Below are 21,093 nucleotides of genomic sequence, written 5' to 3'. Positions count from 1 at the left end.
TAACTGCTGCCATTCTGCTTCTTTCCAGATCTATTCCCTCCTTACCTTAAACACACACACACACACACACACACACACACACACAAGCCTGTGGTATCGGGGACTTTTTTTATTCATGGCTGTATTTCTACACTTAGAAAATTGCCCGATACATAGTGAAGAGTCAATAAATATTTGTTACATGTGTGTATGTATGCATGCATGAACTTTCATTTATACAAGCCAGAAAACTCAGTGAGAAATGTTCTAATTGATTAATAAACATTTATGGCTTTCATACCCAAAGTGCAGCCTGTGGACTAGCAGCATCCACATCAGTCGATAAGTTGTTAAAAATGCATCATCTTGGGCGCCTGGGTGGCTCAGATGGTTAAGCATCTGCCTTCGGCTCAGGTCATGATCCCGGAGTCCTGGGATCGAGTCCCGCATCGGGCTCCCCGCTCTGCTGGAAGTCTGCTTCTCCCTCTGCCTCTCACTCTCTCTCTCTCAAGAATAAGTAAATAAAATCTTTAAAAAAAAAGCATCATCTTGTGTCCCACCCCAGATCTTAAGAAAATGGAATCTGCATTTCATCAAGTTGCCAAGGTGCTTCATATTGTACAGGACAGTTTGAAACACCCAGTCTCTTGTTAAAGAGTCATACATATCGCCAAACCCTCACCTGCACCTAAGGCAGCAATCATTAATTAATCAAGGTAACCTTTTCCACTGAATCTCACTCAATCGAAACTCAAAACCATTTTCACTGTCCAACTCTGCCTAGCTTTGATTGATCAATAAAAATTGACATGGAGAGTTACAGATTTGTGTTTATTTCATAAAGTTAGTTTCTTCTTATCTTTTCAATTTGAGGAATTAGTAAAACTGGCAGTTGAAAAACGTAGAGGCAACTATCAATTAATGAAGGAGTATTTACGTAATGTTAAATAAATGATTAGCTCTAAATTAAGCCTTTTAGAAGATAAAAACTTAGTAAGCGATCTCTTAATGAATTTACAATTTTATACATAAGCTAAAATGGAAAAATAAACATAAATGCAAGGGTTAGAAACTAAATAACTAATTCTGCAATACTGATCAAATTAATAAGTATAGAAACTAATATTTTTAAGTCCTAAAATATAATTGGGATCTTAGGATTTTTTTAAATATAAATACATACAGGAACTTACCAAAATAATACTCTAATTTTAAAAATAATAAAATTAATGCTCAAAGAGCATAAAATACTTAGCCAAGAAGCTAAGGGATAAAATGGTGATTTGGACAATTTGTGATTCATCTCCAAATAAAGGTCAATAAAAGTATGCACATAAATAGAAAAGTAAGAATCACTGGCACCATCCAAGGAAGAGGGGTTATCATCTTGTGTTTGCTACTCATCATCCCTTCCTCCAAGGAACTGTGTTTATGAGATCCCAGATCCCACTCCTCCCCTTCCTTTTTCCTTGGCATTTACTCCAAGAAACAAGGGGTGAAACTGTAGGCCAAAGTAAGGTCAATCAGATCCTCTTATCTGCACATTTGAAACCATCTGAATCTTGAGGCATGGCTCAGGCACTGAAGGCTGTTGGAACTGAGTCGTCTGTTGGCAGCCCTGATGAAGTTTCATGAATTCGTTTCTGAAATCTCCAGATGGGTCTGAGCACAGTGTGAAATTTTAACTTGTCCTTTGATGACAGTGAGACACTCAGTGTACTTTCAGTAGCATACTTTATTTTTCCTCAGTTAACTAGATTTGGTTTTTGTGGCTTACAAAGGAAGAAATCTATTCGATAAGGAAACCGATAAAGAAAGAGGGATTTAAGCAAAAGACTGCAGGTGAATTATGGGAGAATTTGTAATTAACTGCTAGAAAGAAATGGGGTGAAATACAGCAAGATTTGTATATATATTCTGTGTGGGATAGCATTATGTGGGATGTATTAGAGAGCCAGATATTCAAGGAACCACCAACATACTCACTGACAATGAAGACCAGGAGTAATGGGTCAATATGGGGATGCATCAATTTAAAGAAGACCAGTAATGTCAGTTGCGATAGACTAGTTTTTGCTTCCCCTTTTCCATTTTGCTCTTATTCTTTTAGAATAAGAACTGCAATATTTTTCTCGTATATGGTCACCAAAGACTACATATGCCTGCTTAGCTGCAGCTAGGTATGACCATGTGCCTAAGGTCTAGCCCATGGGATTTAAGCAAAAGTATCTGTGAAATTTCTGGATCATGCCATTAAAGCAAAGAGGCAAGTTCTTTTGCCAACCTTTCCACTGACTAGAAAACAGGCTTGGTGAATGGAGCAGCGATTTTAGGCCACAATATGGACTCCATGGGTTTAGGATGTCAGAGCTGCACTGAGAAATATTCATAGCAACCTGGGCTACATATATTTGGACTGCACTGTGAGAGAACATTATAATTCTATCTTGTTCAGGAACTGCTATTTTGGCTTTTGTTACGAAACTTGATCATTATCCTTCCTATTACATGAATGGAGGTTGTTCATAGCAACATTGAAAGTGAGAAAGTGACAAGCACAGACTTGAAATTCTTGCCTCAAGGTATGGAATAAAACACAGGATTTTAAGCACCAAGGTTTAGTGCTTAAACTTGTATAGAGCATTTTACTAAATATTAAACTCAGCAACTGATTTCACACAATCGGGGTTATACAACAGCAGTTAAATACATTATCTTTCAAGGTGTTTTTTTGAGAAACCTACGATATTAACAGTGAAAGATCAGGATCTTAACAATAACAGTGATATCCCTGAGAACTCGGGAGATTCCAAATAATCTTAAACCTCCAAAACTTATAGAAAAATTCTCCTTGCTAAATCTCCTTTGCCTGAGGAAGCTTTCAAAACAAACAAAAAACCAAACCACACACACAACCAAAAACTAGAAAAAGAATAGTTTCCTTATGTACTCTCATTATTTTCTTGTTTAAAAGGGATTTTGAATTCAACATGTACTAGCTGTAAAATGCAAAGATGAGCCAAAGGAAATACTTTAAAGTTTCTCAAATAAATTAAGAAAAAACTATATTAGAAAATATCTGGAATCATTTGTGAGAATGGAAAGAGAATGGGCATGACAAAAGATGTATTAAAGTTGTTACATATAGCTCAATTTCTTGGCATGAACACACCTTACCAGAGAAGCAGAATTCAACATTGTATAGACCACTTAGTATTTCCAACTACCTAACTACTCATTCTGATTTGGATGTATAACAGGCTTTGTAAACTTAAAAAGTTCAAAACAAAATTATTCATTTCCACATGCATCCCTTTAACCACAAATTCCTTCCCCAGGCTCCCCCATTTCTGGAATCGGTACCAGTTTTCATTAAGTTTCCGATGCATAAAACCATACAGTCATCATTTATTTCTGTGCTCTCCTTATACCCACATTCAATCCTTAATCAAATCAACTGGATCTTCCAAATACGTTCAGAGTCTGACCATGTATTACAACTTCTACCTTGACTTCTCTAATCCAAGTCACTTTCATTGCTTACCTGGAAGATCACATTCTCTGAACAGCTCTATGATCTCTATAGACTGTAAATCAGGCTCTCTCACCCTCCTACTTTTAGTTGTATTTGGTCACAGAGAGGCATTAGCATGAGATTTAGAGGGTAATAGAGAAGAGAATAGAGAACAGAGGTTTCTTTGGTTTGGGACTTTTTTATTTGCTAGTATAAACTTTTTTATTTGCTTTTTTATTTTATCGTTTGCTATTAATTTCCCTCTAAACACTGCTTTATCCATAGCCCATACTTCTGTATCTGTTGTTTTTCAGTTTTAATTCAAATCAAAATATTTTAAAATTTCATGGACTTCCTATTTGACCCATGAGAGTTGAAGAAAATTACCCTTTAGAAATATTTAAAATTGAGGAAAATAGTAGTTACATCCAGAAATGGGCATGCCTCTCCTGTCATGTTTTTAGTATAGCAGTTGAGCTACTCTAATCAGGGGATGAGTTGGGACTGAATTTTGTTTTTCCTATAGTTAACCTAATTTGTACCACAATATTAAAATGTGCCTAATGAAACTTTGTTGTTATGATGAGAACTGAGATGTTGCAGGGTTTTCCTCTAGCTAATCACTCAGCTTTTAGTACCCCCTCTGGGCCTGACAAGTGCTGTTGGTTGCTACTTGGTGTTTGCTTATGTGCAGGTAGAAGCCAGGAGGTGATCTCCATTACCCTGGACCAGCCTCAGCTTTAAGGAAAGCCATGTGCTCCTGGGCCTCAGGTACGGGGTTTTGTCATTATTCCTGATCCTCTTCTCTGTGGCTGACAAATTCTACCTTGATCCAGGCAGGTCTTGCATGGGAGGGAGGTCATGCTCCTGACTAGAAGTAGAAGGTTCTAATGCTATTAGGCCCAGAAATGTTTTCTGATTATCTTATGAATGAATGAATGAAATGTGTTTTGTTTTTGTTGTTGTTGTTGTTTTATCCTATGCTTTCCTCAGAAACAAATAACTTATCCTTACCTCCCTGTTACTTGGCAGGATTTGCAAGTAGCTTAAAGGAATTTCTCTGTCCAAACGAAATGCACAAAGTGGCAGGAATTTATGTCTTTTCTGCAATGGTATCTGATACCTACAATTCTTACACTACTGAGAAATGCTCTCTCTCCCTGTCCTCTATCCATAAAAAATTGCCCATGATTAAGTGAGAGCTTTTCTTTTGTCTATAGTTGTACCAGTTCTTCAGTAACTCATTAAACTAAATTCATTTTTTTTCTCACTTTTTTGGCAGCCACTTCTTCCTGTGCTGTCCCTATCTTCATTTCTTGTGCTTCCTCATCAATCCTTACATATTCGACTACTAGTTGTTTAATGATCTCAGTTCTCTGTTGGGCTCAAAAAGTTATCACTTTATAATTTATGCATATTACTTATCATTATTAGGTAGGAGGGACATACTTTCTCAACTCACCAAATCCTAGCCATAAGGAGAAATCTTAAGTTTTAAAATGGATTGTGCTAGATAATTTGTATAGTTTGTAGATGAATGTTGTTGAAAACTGAAGACCAAATATAAAGTTCTTGTAGTAGTTCAGGAGAAAGAGAATGATTGTGTGGCTAGAGTGGTAGAGTGGTAAATGGTCTGAGATAAATTAATTTTAAGATGTCAAAATTCTGAGTGGTGATGTTGAATAGACAGTCTATGAATTATCTTCAAGGAGACAGATTATTTTAAAAATTGCATTATGCTTGAAATCCACTGCATTTTGTTCTTAAGGAAACTACGTATGCAATTCCAATACAAAAACACTTATAGAGCGCCTACTATGTACATAGTAGGCATAACAATGAATATGATAAGGAACTGTTGTCCAGGAGCTCATTATCTAGTGGAGGGAAAAAAGCATACACATACAGGGAAGCTCAAATAAAAATAATCAGCTTCTTTTCTTATCATTTTTCATTAAGTGCCAATGAAATATATGGCTTCTGATTTCAGCTACAGTTTTAATCAAATATGAGTCAAAGGGTGTGGAGATTATAATAATTTATTACTACATGAATAAGTAAAGAAATTGTGGCAGTAACGTATTAAAACTGGAGGGATAAGAATTGAAGACTAATGATTGGGATTGAAATCATCATTTTTATTGATGAAAAAGTACATAGTCACTTAAGAATGGGTGGCTGAATTGGAGAAGAAAGTATATTTCTTAGAAATGACAAAAAATAAGTGGTCATATGTATGACTGTATGATTTAACATATTAGAATCACCAAGAAAAATACATTCAGCAATAAGTTTAGACAGGGATAAATATTAAATGAAGCAGTGGGAAAGAGCTAGTTTGAAAGACAATAAACCACAGAGAATCAAGTATAGTATAGGCAATAAATAGTACATGCAACAAAGGTATACATACACATACACATATATTTACATATATGTAAATATGTATTACTTCATTGCACGCATATATATGTGCATTTACAGAAGTGCATGAATATATTTATGTACTAAAATAAATATAAGTAATAAATTAGATATATACAGCTGTTTTTTTTCTAGGAGTAATGGTTTAGAATAAGCAAATAGAAGCCTTTTTTTCCTCAAATATAATGGATATGAGAGAGAAGAGATAAAATGCCCAATTTCATAATTCTAGGATTTCCATAGGGAAAGTTCTCAAGATTATGTTTCCTGTTCCATATCCATATTAGTTAAAATAAGACATAAAGTGCATAATCAAATATTTAAACTGAATCTATCTCCTGGGGGAAAAAGTTCCCAAAGTCAAAAAGGAAACAGTATCTATTAGAATGACTAAAATCCAGAACACTGACAATCAACTGCTGGTGGAGATGTGGAACAGTAAGGATTCTCACTCGTTGGTGGGAATACAAAATGGTACAGCCACTGTGGAAGTCAGTCTGGTACTGTCTTAGAAAACTAAATATACTCTTACCATATGATCCAGCAATTGCACTCCTTGGTGTTCACCCAAAAGAGTTGAAAACTTATGTCCACACAAAACCTGCACATGTACATTTATAGCAGCTTTATTCATAATTGCCCAAACTTGGAAACAACCTTTGGTATATGAATGGTTAAACTATAGTATATCCAGATGATGGAATATTATCTATGACTAAAAAGAAATGTGCTATGGGGCGCCTGGGTGGCTTAGTCGGTTAAGTGTCTGCCTTCAGCGCAGGTCATGATCCCAGGGTCCTGGGATTGAGCCCTGCTCCCCAGCCCCCAGCCCCCCAACCCCCTGCCCCCACTCCCTGCTCAGTGGGGAGTATGCTTCTCTCTCTCCCTCTGCCCCTCCTCCTCCATCTTGTTCTTGCATGCTCTCTCTCTCTCAAATAAATAAAAATCTTTTTTTAAATGTGCTATAAAGCCATTAAAAGACATAGAGAAAACTTAAATGCATATTACTAAGTGAAAGAAACCAATCTGAAAAGGTTACATACTGTACGATTCTAACTATATGACATTCTGGAAAAAAAAAAAAAAAAAAACTACAGGACAGTAAAAAGATCATGGTTGCTAGAGTTTAAGGGGGAGGGAGGGATAAATAGGTAAAGAACAGAGAATTTTGAGAGCTGTGAAACTACTATGTATAATATTAAAAGTGGATATATACCATTGTACATTAGTCTAAACCCATAGAATTCAAATGCCAAGAGTGAACCCGAATGTAAACTATGGACTTTGGGTGATTAAGATGTGTCAGTATAAGTTCATCAGGTTTAACAAATGCACCACTCTGGTCAGGATATGGATAATGGGGGAGCCTATGCATGAGTTGGGGTGGAAAGTATATGGGAAATCTCTGTCCCTTCCACACAGTTTGCTGATTTAATACAAACAAAAGAAACTCCAGATTTTTAGGTAGGATACAGAAATACAGCCCTTTAACAAATAATATGTAAAGCTAGAATAAAATAAACAATTATACTGACTTTAAAAAAAAAGGAAATAAAAACTGCTAGTACAAAAAGACAACAAGTGACTTTTTCTGTTGAACATTTAATTATGCATCAGAAACTCTTCAAAGGAATTTACATATATCAACTCATTCACTCTACACACAAAAACTTATAAGTGTACTTATATTATTTCCTGATCATTTTTTTTATTTCCTGATTATTTAGATCAGGTAACTGAGTCCCATAAAATTTAAGCAATTTTCCTGATATCATGTATCTCAAGATAAGTAGATTCCAGGTTCAAATATAAGCATTACAGCTCTTGAGTTATTAATACTCTCTCTACATTACTATTCATATAGTTAGCACTTGAATCTTCCTGATGATAGCATTATGATTCTAGATGATCATCTAAACAAATAGAACAGAGTGAAAACCACATATCAAAACTCATTTCTTTGTCTAAGCGAGGTAATGTTGGAAACCATTCAGAAAGATTTATTTCTTTCACCCTAACAGATAAGAGTGAATGCCCTCATGTTCCCATCAGGTTATAAACTGGATGATATGGGCGAAGTGATTATTTGCCACAAAGGTTGTATGAGAGGTTTCAGCACTTTCGTTTATAAGGAGAGGAAACCTGTTAACACTTTTTTCATGATAGACTCCTTGAGTTGGTACTTAAAAAAAAAAAAAAAGATAAAGATACTTATTTCTTAATTCTAAACTATACTACATAGAAAACAGTATCCTATGAGATATTAAAGATGGCTAGTTGAATCTATTTGGAAAAACTCCTGATAGGCAAGTTTAAATAAGTGACTCACTTTCCCCCTAATATTTAACCTAACGACAATGGGGAGCAAAGTACGAAGTATTTCCCAAACTTAAGACATAACTTAAAATCTCTTAGTACCTATTTAGGATTACTGTTTAAATTTTTGCTGCCCTTGAAAATGCATATGCTGGAGTTGTAGTTATACCTATAATAACTTTCCTCCAATGAGAAACTATGGTAGTAAAATTTTCAGTGAAATAAAGACAACTGTTGATATTTCAGTGTGGTTATATGGATTAATTTAAGCTCCACTTATGGTGTAAATGACATTATCCATCAGCACCTGAGACTAAAAGTATAAACTGACTCAATTACAAATACTTATTTTTGCCCAAGACAATGATGCTTTTTTTTTTCATTTATAGAAACTGAAAACAGATCCATTAGCTATGAGAATTAGTAGGGAATATTATTTGACATAAATGAGGAAAAGATAGAATATCCAACACACTACAAGTAGTATAAGGGAATTTCTTGGGAAAAAAAGAAGAAACTTTACCTTATACTACCTTAAAGAATATATTCTAAATGGCTTAAGGAAGTATTTTATAGTACCAAAGAAATGATTTTTCTTCGTGAATTTATATATAATCTTAAATATGTGGAAGGCCATATTAAGAAACTCAGAAACCAAGAAGCCAAAAACGATGATCATAATAAATACCATAAATACTGAGCAATTACTCTTTGTCAGACACCTATCTACATTCTTTATTTAAATTATCAGTCCCCAGGACGCCTGGGTGGCTCAGTTGGTTGAGCAGCGGCTGCCTTTGGCCAGGGTCCTCGTATCGAGTCCCACATGGGACTCCTTGCTCAGCGGGGAGCCTGCTTCTCCCTCTGCCTGCCACTCCCCCTGCTTGTGTCCTCTGACAAATAAATAAAATCTTTAAAAAATAAATAAATAATCAGTTCCCACAATCACCTTAGGACCAGTTTCGACTATTTCTCCCTCTTTACACATGAATTAACCTAGCCAAGAGGGGTTTTGACTAATATTCAAATTGCCAAATACTACAGTTAATAAGTGGCAGAGTCAGGATGTAAACCAATTTAACCTGGCTTCAGAACTACAACAAAAAAACATAGCATTTTCAGATTGTCATAAACTTCTTTTAAAAATCTTACACTGGGGGCTCCTGGGTGGCTCATTCAGTTGAGCCTCTGCTCAACTTTTATTCTGCTCAGGTCATGATCCCAGGGTCCTGGGATCAAGCTGCACTGGGCTCCTTGCTCAGTGGGGAGTCTGCTTCTCCCTCTCCCTCTGCCTGCCCCTTCCCCTGCTTGTGCGCTGTCTCCCTTTCTTTCTCTCTCTCTGTGTCAAGTAAATAAATAGAATCTTTAAAAAATAATAAAAAATTAAATTTAAAAAATCTTATATTGTTCAGTAATGTAAAAGATGGAAAGATTATGATCATATAATGCTGAAGCCACTACAGTTGGACACATACTTTTTGAGGACAATTTGGCACTAAAATTTAAATTTAAAATATGCTTACCCTTTGATTCAGCCTTTGCACTTCTAGGTATTTATCTCATTTATCCCTTGCTAGAATTTTTTTTTTTTCTTTTTTGTGCTACACATGAAAGAAATGTTATTGCAATTTTTGGGAAAATACTAAGTTTCTAACTGGGCTTTTAGAAAACAAAATTTAACAAATATAAAACACAAGCTGAAATTAAATGCAGGTGTTGTCTAGCCTATCCTTTTATTTGAGGATTGAAAATTGAGATCTGACAAGGTTAAATATTTCTAATCATACAGCCAGTTTTATGGAGATAGGAGTAGAGTATCATATTCTGTTGGCTATTCCAATAATGGAGCTTTCTATCCCACAGACATTTTGTTATCTGCATTATTCTGTAGACATTATTTGTGTTATTCTGCAGACATTATTCATTTTATTCTGCAGATGTTTTATTTTTCATGGACTATAATCATGCAATTTGTACCACAGTTTAAGAAATCTTTGGTTCTCTCAAAATTTTAGCTCCTCAGAATACATACATGCGAAGTCATTCTATTGTAAGGAACATGATGAAGAGATAAAGACTTTACCTCAGGGCGCCTGGGTGGCTCAGATGGTTGGGCGTCTGCCTTCGGCTCAGGTCATGATCCCAGGGTCCTGGGATCGAGTCCCGCATCAGGCTTCCCGCTCCTTGGGAGCCTGCTTCTCCCTCTGTTTCTCTCTGTCTCTCATGAATAAATAAATAAAATCTTTAAAAAAAAAAAAAAAAGACTTTACCTCAGGCAGCTAAACAGATTATATGTGAATTTATTGTTTTAGAGTTATTTATAGAAACATTAAACAAATATCCCTCATAACACCTGCTAGTGCATATTAAAACTCAAAATAAACTATGTAATAGTCCACTGAGAGTAAAATCCACAAAAGGAAGAGGTTTATTGTTTTTATTTTTACTACTTGTGAAAATATTATAATTGTTGTTAAAATGTTCAAATAGTATCAACGTTTAGAGATTCCAAAGTTAAACTGCATCCACAAGCTCCCCAACCAGTAGCATGACACACCTTAGAGAGCACTATTCAATTTCACAAGGTATCCTCCTAGATATTCTGTGTACCACATACTTACATATTTTTGCATTTTGATTTTACATAAATGAAATTGTTTTGAAAACCTTTCCATGTTTGAAAAATAGACCTATCATTTTCCTTTTAAGTAAGCAGAATATTGTCTAAAATGTTCCCTAATAATGGACATTACTCTGTTCCAAATTTTCTCTATTATATAAAATGTAGCAATGGATGTCCTTGAACACATAATTTTGTATTCTGGTGCCAGTATTTATGATAAATAGAAAAATGTAATTGGCAGATCAAATGGTATGCATTTTTTATTTGTTCATCAAATCATCCAAAAGAGCTCTTCCAGTTTAAACTTCCAATAGTTGGGCATGGAATGAGTGCTTTCCCATAATCATGCCAATTATCAATTATATATTTTTTAATTTAACTTATCTTAATGGTATTCCACAAAATTTTTAATTTGAATTGTACAGATTATTTAAGATATTTAATACCTTTAATGTGCTCATTTATTTTATGGGTCATTTGTTTTACTTATGTTAACCAACTCATGTCTATAGTTAATGACAGTTCAGAAACTCTGCCCCTTTCTTGCTATGGGGCTGATTCCTTAATTATTGCTTTGAAAGAACTATTTATATAATTATATTCTAACCTATAAACTATGATATATATTGCAAATAAATATTTCCAGTCTTCTTTCTTATTTTTCAGAATGTCCAAATTGTCTTTGCCACCTAAAAACGGATTTAATTTTCATATGGCCAAATCCCTCAATTTTTTCTTTAATGGTTTCTTGATGATTTTTCTTTTTGCTTACCAAGGCCAAAAAATATTATTCAGATATCTATAACTGTATTTATATCTTTACCTATAAATGTATATATCTATAGATTTATTTTATATATGTGTGTCTTTATGTGTGTTTTGTACTCTTCTGTCAAGATCTTGCACTCACCTGAGATATTTCTGTGTGTATGAGGAAACAAATAAAAACTTTATTTTTTCCCAAATCAATGATCATCATTTCTAAATCATTTCAAATATTTTTCAATAATTATCCATAATATATATAAATCATCGTATGTACATGGAATTTCCACTCAGTTTACTTCTTGGCTTATTCCATGACGTGAACTGAAAGCAATACACTATAATAAAAGCTTCCACCCCAAAGCTTCTTACTGGCTTAAATTTTGGGGGGTCAGAGTATAGGTTGCATTATCACAACTATTCTTAGGCCAAGATTATAGATTCTCTCATAGTAAATTTTCTGCTAAAACTTAGAAGGCATCCAGTTGATTTGCTTTCAGTTAGTTCCACTGAAAAATAAGCACAGCTTAAAATATCTCATTATAATGTTTAAACCTGAATTCTCATTATTTAAAAGGCCCTATTCTTGGCCTTTTCCCCCTCTCTGCTTGAGCCTACTGAAATAAGCTTAAAAGAAAAAGTGAAATAAAAGTTGGACAAAACCATGAAATGATACAAAAGCATTATTTGGTCTTTGTCTCTTTGCTTGCATCCATTATATGGCCAAGAATACTTCCCTAGAGGTTCTTTTTTTTTTTTTTATGTTAGTTAATCACGATACATTACCACATTAGTCCCTAGAGGTTCTTACAAAAGGCTATAAGGGCAAATCTTATCTATTCTTTCTTCTTCTTTGTTTTAATCAGTTGCCTTTTCCAAAGTTTATATGTAAATTTAATGTATATAACCTAACAACTGGATATATAACCCACTTGAAAAGAAAGTTTCTCTTTGCAGAACTGTATTCCTTTCCATTTTTTTGCATTTGGCTAATTCTCTGATATTCTGTCTCTAAAAGCACCAGGATGTAGCTACCACATCATTTTGTTTGGTTAGATAACCTCATAAAGCTATCAAGTGTCACTTAGTCTGACTTTAAATCATAGCAGATTTTGCCAAAGCATGAGTAGAGCCTTTATGTTTTAGCATGCATTACTTTTTCTTTCACAGTCTTATAGTTAACTGGACACTCACTGTGTTGTGAATGCTTTTAAAATTAATAGTTTTATAAAATAACACTGTAAAAACAACCTTGTCATTTTATTAGAACAGGAAGGTAAACAAACATACATTATTATCCGACATTGCTATGTATGCATGGAAATAATTATATCATTTAGAAAGATAACACGTAACATCTTTGCTGGATAACAAAACCACATAGTTTTAGACTTATAAAGTCCCTTAAGACATTGTCTCTAAACCCCTTATCTTACATATGTGAATCTGAGACCTTGAGATATTAGCCAGTAAATCCTAAATTCATGTAGTGATCATGGCAAAACTGGCCTAATACCAGGTCTTTGTATCCTTAAGGAAGGTGATGCTTCATATTATGTTTTCTGCCTTACACTTTCAAATTAATTTCATATGGACAGGTAGTTTGAGTTCTGAGAATTGATATTTTCTTTTCAGCCCAAAGACAGAAGCAAACCCAAAATGAACCCTGGATCCCCAAATAATATGTAGAAAATATAAAGTGCTGTTTATAAGGAAGCAAACTATTCCCATGCCAAGAAGTGAGATCTCTCAGGCAGCTATGTTCTTTTTTAGAAGAGAAAATGTTGATTTTTGTTGGACAGAATTACTCATCAACTTTGTTGTCCACATCCACTCCAACACCTAAAACCACTTCATGTTAAATCAGTTTATAAAAAGATTAAATGCCACAAAGAAAAAAAAAGTACACTTCTGCAAAGGAATGGGAAAAAAATAAAGGTACAGCTGCATTTGAGAAGTATTTTGAAGTTGCTTTTCAAAAAGATTAGCCACAGAATTGTGCAATCTGCAGCATAAAGTCTTTGGTATCACACATCTAACTTATTTTTTTTCCTTTGCAATCCACATTGGATTACACCCTGTCACAGTGCTCTTTTGAAAGATTTAAAAAGGATTTGTATAACGGGGAAAAAAAGGTTTTAATTACTATCTCTCACATGAGAGATTTCTACTCTGTTCAAACAGATAATTTTGGGTCAAAATGCATAATATAGTTTTAGTTCTAATCCTATAAATAGTATCATTCCAATATTTCACGGAACTATCCATGGATAAAATTTCTTCCTTTTTTAATTAGCATCAGCTACCATAGAGGTAAAGGACAAAAGAGGAACAAACAAACAAACGAACAAAAAAACAGAGAGAACGAGGGAGCAAGAGCAAAAGAGCAACTCACAATTAGAGTATCTCCTCAACATCAGCAGTAACTGGCTTACTTATAGTTTTAATACCATAATCAATTACAAAACAAACTTAAAATCTATTATGTGGATATTTTTCTTAACATTACTAACTAAAAAATCAGAATGCAAATCAAAATAGAAACATCATTTTATGTTTTAGCAAGCAAAAATGTAAAGAAGTAGTAAAAGGTGTGTTCATAAATGTTGCAATAAGCATCCCCTACCATCAAACTTCTACTCGCTGAATGCATTTTCAATGACTTAAGTAATGAACTCAAAACTGAAATATTTGACTGGCTTTTCAGCCCAGTGATTTTCAGGCCTTAAAGAATTATAGCTGAAATTGTAGTATTTAGATCTGGTTGTGTAAGGTTCAGGAAATATTCATAGCTTTATAGAAATCCAGTGCACTTTTTCAAACACCACCAGCATGGTTCACATGTCAATCAACTGGGGTTAGAGATAAAGAAGGAATTTATAAAGGCCCCAGTGAACCCTGCTGGCAGCCACAAACACATAACTAAAAAGAGCATTAGAAACCGTTCTGTTTACAGCAATTAACTGGACCCAAAGCCCTGTCAGCAGTTCCGGTAGTGTGGTCCTTCTTTGTGTCTGTTCTTTAATATTCAAAACATGTTCAAATAGTGTGAAAAAACTGAATACATCCCTCTGCTGTAACTGACTGATACATATGATAAACTCGGGAGCTAAAGCTGCAATGATGCATCTTAATGTATCCAGAGGCTATCACCAAATGGAATGTGTGACAGAGAGCAGTGGCTTTGTGGAGATTTTGCGCTAGCAGATATTTTTTCCCCAGGTTGAAACACAGAAACTTTAAAAAAAATTCTCAAATCAGCAACTAACTGGCCATCCATCTGGTAGCATTTAACAGAGCTGAATTCATTCGCTTATTAACACTAAGGACACTGGCTCAAAGCTTTAACTTTAAAACAGTCATGTGACTGAGTCCACACTTTTTATTTTTTAAAACTAAGTGACAACGCAGGGGAGCAAGGCAGGCATTATATATGTGCTTTGTAATTGGCAGAGCACTCTAGTGCTACCTCTGTGGAGTGTGAATTAGTAGATGTCTGTCCTCATGTTCTTTGGCCACTCTAGTAAGAGAACTAGAAAAATAAATATATGCGAACTGTCTTCCAAATTAAGATATTATAATTCTAAGCTCTACTTTATTATGAATTTTTATGAACTGTTAAGGCTCGTTTTACTCAATTGGCATTTCAGAATACAAACTCTGATAATAATCCTGAAGAAAATCATGGAAAATGAACTTGCAAATCATTAAACTATCAAGACAGTACATTAAACTATCAAGACAAACTATATAAAAATTGAGTTTTCTATATGTCAAAGTAATTCCATAAATAAATATTATAGAAAAAGCCCCATTCATTTAAGAAGCTTATGCAAAGAGACTCCTCTGAGGCACAGCACAAAGAAAAGACCTAAAACTCAGAAAAGAACAGGTTTTGTTCTGTTAAACCAGCCCTCTCCTACATAAAAGTTATCCCTCCAGGAATTTGATGACTGTTGTAGTGTAGACAAATAGTGCCACAATAAACTACATGCTTGCTCAGGTCTTCTCCTCTCTTCCGGCTGTACTGTGCTGTTACTTTTTATCTGTGGGTTCTTAACCTGGTGGTGGAGTGTGGTTTTTGCTATTCTGATTAAGGATAAGCCTTAGACAAGGTATTCTCCCTGGGTGCCAATGAGTGTGGACATTTCTGTTCTCCTGCCCTGCCTCTATCTAGAGCTCCAGATTCAGCAATTACTCCTGCCCACTTTCCCCTCCCTGTTCTCTTCTCACTGCTCCCATACGTGTTTCCTAGTACGTTCCAGTAGTTCCTTTGGTCCACTTTTTTCCCACCTGCCCAGATGGACATTATTAAGCACATTTGCACTCTGTCTCCTTACCCACTTCTAAAATTTTATTTATAGTAAAAGTTTTGTATCCTTAAAAAAGGGGAAAGAGAGAGAAAAGCAGTGATTGTTGCCTTTCCCACCACAGATTAAAACTTTTGTTTGTTGGGGAGGATAAACCTCTACCCTTCAAGGTTCTTCTGGCTGGTCTGAGAAACAAATTGACATGACACAGATTAGCAAATGAGGTATATATGTCATTCTGAACTAAGGAGAAGGGCGGGTAGGGCTTTAGGGCTACAAAGGGAAGGACAACAGTTCATGGGAGAATGGAAAGAGTAAATGTTTGGTAAACCAATGTTTGCTGAGCCATCCAGAAAATAATGGGAGATAGGACTTTGATCGAATAGGCCTTGCTAGATTCCTCCCTGTCTATCACACCTAGTCCTATTAAACTATAGCTATTTATAGTGTTAACTCCCTTCCTGAAACAAGTCTTTTATCTAAATACTTTTAGGCAGTTAGAGAAAGGGTCAAACGCTCTGCCTGAGCCTTCTGTTTCTTAAAAATAATCAGTCTAAAATAATCCACCTGCCAAAGAGATACATTTTGCAGTGGCAAATTTTGCTCTCCTACATGTTCTGCAGGAGATAGAATAGAGAAAGATCCGGGTGGAGTTTCTTGCTCCTGCATAGCTGCTATTCTCCTCTCCAGTTCTGTTCATGATGCACACTTCTTAGGACTCTACTACAATCTTTTACAAATAATGCTGCAATTAATAGCCTTGCACATACACAATATTAGATGGATAGATGGCTGGGTAGGCAGAAAAATAGAAAATTTGTTAGTATAGAAGGGAACAGATCTTGTTATATAAATTTGATTTTAGAAAGAATTAAATATTTATATAAGAAAAACTAAAATTAATCACAAAGAAACCATTTATTTCCTAATATGTAAATACTAATTGAAACATATGGACCTAAATGTATATCAAGGTTAATACACATATATATACATACACATACATATACACATCTATCCACTGGCTCCCTCTTTAACAATGAAAATATATTTATGTGGGGAACAGCCAGGAAGATTGTGAAGTAGATGAGTTATGGGGGAACGTGTTCTTTAAGTTATTTAAATATGTTATTAAGCTTTAATAATTAGAACTTTCTGTTACTCAGACTAAAAGTGAATTTTATGAAATAGAAGAATTTCAGGAATAGAGAGCCAGGAAATCATCCAAATGCAGACTGTGATAATGTTAAAGTTTTAAAATAGGTGGTAAATGTCAGATTATTCAGTAAGTGGCGTTGCTTCAACTGTCTAACCATTAACAAAAATAGTTGCTTCACACCTTGCAAAAACATAATTTCAAAATGGATGAAATGAGAAGATGGAAAATAAAAAATGAGAACTAATTGATTAATGATGCCTTTGTGGGTATTTTTTAAGTTATATTTTTATTTCCTAAATTTTCAATGAAAACTTAAGTTACTGTCAAAATTATTTTTAAAAAATTTAATAGTAGCTTTTGGCTTTTGGCTCAGAGGAGGCAAAGGTGCAACTGTCTTCAGTTGTCCAAATACAGGTTCCTGTGAACACCAGACACCTCCACCAGGCCACCTAAATTCAGCCGCAAGCAGATCAAAGTCGAATACCTGAGGTACACCAGTGGTGAAATCAGTGCTTCCTCTGTCCTGGCTCCAAAGATCGACCCACTGGGTCTATCTTCAAATAAGATTGTTGATGATATCGCTAAGGCAACAGCAACTGGAAAGGTCTGAGGATGACAGTGAAACTGACCATTCAGAACAGACAAATCCAGATTGAAGTGCTACCTTCTGCCTCTGCCCTGGTTATCAAAGCACTCAATGAACCATTAAAAGAAAGAAAGAAGCAGAAAAACATTAAGTACAGTGGAAATACCACTTTTGATGAGATTGTCAAAATCAGCCCCAATATTTAGTCACTTTTAGCCAGAAAACTCTCTGGAACCATTAAAGAGATCCTGAGGACTGCCCAATCTGTGGGGCCTGTAACGTTGATTGCAGCCACCCTCATGACATCATTGATAATATCAATTGTGGTGCAGTGGAATGCTCAGCTAGTTCAGAACTACAAAGGAAAATAATTTAATAAAGGATTTGACAACCAAAACAAAATTTAATAGTAATAAACTTCATAAATATAGGAATAATGGAAAAGTTTGGTGTTGATTCTGTTGGAGTTGCACTTAAGAACAATCAAGTTGTTCATCCAAATAAGATAAATTAAATGTAGTGAGGTAATTAATGTGTAAGCATTTTAAATACTATAAGACCCCATACAACTATTAGTCATTAGTTGCATTGGAATATTAAGGAATTAGGTGGGAAAGAATAGAAAAAACTAGTATAGTTCAGAAGGTTATTAGAGCAATCCAGGTAAGTACAAGACATATCTGAGATAGAATGGCTTCAGTAGCACCGTAAAATATCAGGGAGATTTGTTTATTATATTTTGGCCAGATGCATAAAGCCATCAGAAGTAATACTGAGTGATCAATCTAGTACTGTATTCCTATCTTTTCCCTTACACTCTATCTCCCCATGCTCATTCACTTCCAATACAACCAAAGTTTGGTGTTTGGTGTGCCTGTGTTATACCTGGATTTTTAGATCGCCTGAGCAAGAATAATCTAATTATATGGTAGACCTTGGAGTTCTGGATGTTAGTCTAGACTCAAAGAAATCATCATCATCATCATCATTATCATTATCAGTGGTAGGCATATTTTTAAGCACTTCATAGGTCTTAATTTACTTCTTCCTTACAAGTTTGGTATAGTATTTTCCTGCATCGTATAGAGAGTAGGAATAAAATAAAGAGGAGTCATGTAAATTACTCAAAACAAACAAACAAACAAACAAACAGCAATTACCTGACAGGGTCAGGCAGGCTGGCTCCTAGAGTCAGACTATACTGGGCTATTGTTCCTGAGGAGGTTGACACACATACTGTACTAGGCATACTTTTTTTCTGACACCTCTCAAATTGGCTGAGCTAATACTCAGGTATCTTCCAAATTGCATTTTACTTAGACTTAATGATTTCCCTGCTTCCCTTCTTTCCTCATTTCTCCCTACCCTATAATCCAACTTAACACTATTCTTAAATGTTGAACACTGACATTTGGAATTGTTCCTGTCTATGTGAGTTAATACATGATTCCTCAAAAACGTGTTTTGTTTTATTTTGTTTGGTTTTGTTCGGTCTCAAATACTCAGAAGGCTAAAGAGAAAAAAACATGACTGTAGCATCCTTAGAACAGCAAAGCCAAGATTAGCTGGATTAAGTCTATCATGATCCAAAATTAACTACTATAATATTTAATGGAAAATCTATTGTGAATTTGGAAAGATCACCTCAGTACAGACCACTGTTTGGTATTATAAAAGCACCATATCATTTTTCCATTAAATAACATGACTTAGAGCAAAAGGAAACATCTGGCTGTTGGCCCTATTGACTTGAAATCTTCTAGATGTGATATCTAGTCACGCATAACAAATGTGTTCTGCTTCAAGGCAAGACAGGAAGATAACTATATCAGGCAGTGATAATAGTTTGTAAGAAAGGTCAATAAATAAGTGAATAGATATTTAAAGCATAAGACATTTTAGCAAGTTTATATTTAGGTTGATGTCAATGCTAATAGTACTCAACTTGAAATAGATTGGCCAGCAGATAGGACGAAACAGGAAAATGGGGAGGAAAATTAGTAGATGAGGTATGTGATACTACTTTTTCACAACTGATAAAACTCTGCCTAAGGACCTATGTCATTAATGTGTAATATATCTTCTCTTGAACTCACTGTTCACATGATTTTAGTTTTATGTCTTTTTTAATTAGTAATTTAATAAATTATTTTATTGCCAATACCTATGAAATTATCATTAAATGTGGACACTTTATGAATTGTAAACCATTTGAAGAGGGTATGTAAATCTCCTCTATAGATTTTAATACGAAGATTACAGAAATGAGCTTTCATAATATAAGGCAAGGAGGCTCTAAACTAAAATTAGACAATTATCAAAAAGTAAGGTACAAAAAAATTCATTTAGAAAATCAAAATGAAAATAAAAGCCTGTATTATAAACATTTTAAATTTTAAATATAATTTTAATTAATTTATAATACACATAGTTAATTTAATTATGTTAAAGTTTAAACATTACATAATGGGATGAGGTTTCCAATATTTAAACAGATGCACATGAAGAACATGCTAATGTAATCTTTTAAGAAAAAATTTATAATTTTGTCACTGATATTTTTGGTAATGATGCCGATGATGCTGATAATAATATTTCAGTTTAATAATCAAAACCAATCTCCAGATTTAAACATGGATATATGGGCGCCTGCGTGGCTCAGTTGGTTAAGCGACTGCCTTCGGCTCAGGTCATGATCCTGGAGTCCCGGGATCGAGTCCCACATCGGGGTCCCTGCTCAGTGGGGAGCCTGCTTGCCCCTCTGACCCTCCCCCCTCTCATGCTCTATCTCATTCTCTCTCTCAAATAAATAAAATCTTTAAAAAAATAATAATAAAAAATAAACATGGATATATATACTATGTGTGAATTTTTTTTTTTTTAAAGATTTTATTTATTTATTTGACAGAGAGAGACACAGCGAGAGAGGGAACACAAGCAGGGGGAGTGGGAGAGGGAGAAGCAGGCTCCCTGCAGAGCAGGGAGCCCGATGCGGGACTCGATCCCAGGACCCTGGGATCATGACCCGAGCTGAAGGCAGTCGCCCAACCAACTGAGCCACCCAGGCGCCCACTATGTGTGAATTGTTAATGCTCTTTTTTATAAAGAGAAGTCTCTATTTTACATCTTGAATTTTCTTTTCTATTTAGTTTTAGCACACAGCTAATAAAATCACTTCACACGAGATCATGTGAAAGCAAAGTACTATGGAAATGAAAGTACTCTGTTAAAGCCACAATTCATCTTCTCTACAAACAAAAATAAGTTTTCCATACAGTGAATCATGAAAAAAACTTGTCAAAAAGAAAAGAAAGAAACATTAGTAATTTTTTAAATTCATAAGAAGAGCAGATGAGTTAACTTTTCCTGAGCTGGAACCTACTCTAATCACCTCTCTTTATAATTAGTTTATGCCTA

General features: G+C 34.8%; 1 pseudogene; it reads left to right on the top strand.

Moving 5' to 3' along the window:
- Window positions 1-2,491: 2,491 nt before the first annotated feature.
- Window positions 2,492-18,052, top strand: LOC123326015 (annotated as a pseudogene).
- The last annotated feature ends 3,041 nt before the right edge of the window (window positions 18,053-21,093 follow it).

Source organism: Neomonachus schauinslandi, chromosome 10 (genome assembly GCF_002201575.2).
Source record: "Neomonachus schauinslandi chromosome 10, ASM220157v2, whole genome shotgun sequence".
NCBI classification, from domain to species: domain Eukaryota; kingdom Metazoa; phylum Chordata; class Mammalia; order Carnivora; family Phocidae; genus Neomonachus; species Neomonachus schauinslandi.
This window is presented reverse-complemented; position numbering and strand designations above follow the sequence as displayed.